Source organism: Pteropus alecto, unplaced genomic scaffold (genome assembly GCF_000325575.1).
Source record: "Pteropus alecto unplaced genomic scaffold, ASM32557v1 scaffold102, whole genome shotgun sequence".
Lineage (NCBI taxonomy): Eukaryota > Metazoa > Chordata > Mammalia > Chiroptera > Pteropodidae > Pteropus > Pteropus alecto.
Genome location: NW_006432224.1, coordinates 2164492 through 2166048, shown reverse-complemented (window position 1 = coordinate 2166048; position 1557 = coordinate 2164492). Strand labels below are relative to the sequence as shown.

General features: G+C 46.4%; 1 pseudogene; it reads right to left on the bottom strand.

Moving 5' to 3' along the window:
- Positions 1 to 455: 455 nt before the first annotated feature.
- LOC112475782 lies at positions 456 to 574 on the bottom strand (annotated as a pseudogene).
- Between the last annotated feature and the right edge of the window lie 983 nt (positions 575 to 1557).

Below are 1557 nucleotides of genomic sequence, written 5' to 3'. Positions count from 1 at the left end.
AGTGGTTTCGCTCAGTTTTTTCGGTCCTGGGAACAGTGACCTGGCTCCGACTTTTCTTTGCTCTTTAATCTTTTTTTTCTATTTCGAGACCCAGTGTAAACTCAGTGCGGTGCTAAGAATAAAACCGAGTATAAATGAGACAGTCAGAGCGCTCTGCTGCTAAGGAAGATGTCTTTAAAAAGAATAATTTTGGTGAAAAATCGAGAAATGTAATTCTGTTTCTTGACATTCCCTTGACGTGATGAAAGTCATTCCGCTGAAAGGCCGTGAGTCTGGCTGCAGGTTCACGAGCAGCGCCACCCAGCCTGACGGCTGTCACGGCCACCCCAGGCTCGTGCAGCTTTGTACACAGGGACCCAGTGTGAGGGCTGAAGACAAACTAGTGGATGGAGCATAGTTCTTTTCTATTAGTAGCGTGTTTTTTTGTTTTTTTGTTTTTTTTAATTTTTTTTTTACGCCTACAGCACCTGGTCTTCCTGGGTGGTCTCCTTTCCAAGTACTAACCAGGCCCGACGCTGCTTAGCTTCCGAGATCAGATGGGATCGGGCGTGTTCAGGGCGGCGTGGCCGGAGACCATAGACCGTGGCTCCACTGGGGCGCGAACCCAGGACCTTCTGCGTGTAAAACAGACGTGCTGACCGCCGCCCTATGGAACCACGTCCTATTAGCAGCATTTTTGATCAAATGTTAAATAAGATTGAAAGATAGTTGTTCATGCCTAGGATGTTTCCGAAATATTTGGCCAGAACTTGCTTTGCATCTCTGAATTTTGAAAGAAACTCTTGAAAATCCTTATTATTTTAACAACTTTTAATCTTTAGGAAGAGAGACATTAGGATATTTACTGAGGTTTAAGTTTAATCTGCACTTGGTGCGTTTTATCACAATGTTTTCAGTATAAGATAGCTGTGAAAATAGGCCTTTTGCTGTCTCTGGCCTCTAGTGCTTCTTTATTTATTTATTACAGAGAGGAGCAGCTTCAGGTTGCTCCTTTATGGGTTAGCCAGGTGCCTTATTTCCATTCCTTCCTAGCAGATAAATTGTTAATAACGAGAAGTATATGGTGAGAACGTGGGTAGAGAATTTCATTTTATGTTCTAAAACATGAGAATAATTGACTCTGAATGTTTGGCTCTAGTGCAGAAGCCACTGCTTTAAAACACGAGAAAACCAGTGTTGCCAAAATTCGGGCCGGAAGACGCGGCCTTTGAGATTCATAGTGCTGCAGCTCCGGCTGTCCTGTGTGTAGCGACGAGCCCGGGTCTCAGGTGGCCCTTGGCTTTGGCTGGGTCCAGGATGATTTTTTCTTGGGCTGCGCTGCACATGTCGGGGTCGCACCGAACACCGCACGCCGCACCCCGCGCGGGCGGAGCGCTGGGAAGTGAGCGGGCAGGTGAGTGAGCGCCCTCCTTCCCGTTGGCCTGCCCAGAAGGGGGCGCAAGCAGGAGCCGGGGGTACTTTCTAAGGGTGTTTATTAGGGACATGAGTATAGCGCATACCTGGTTCAATTAAAATTTTTTTTTTGGATTTGTTGAAATATCGACATCGTTGTTTTTT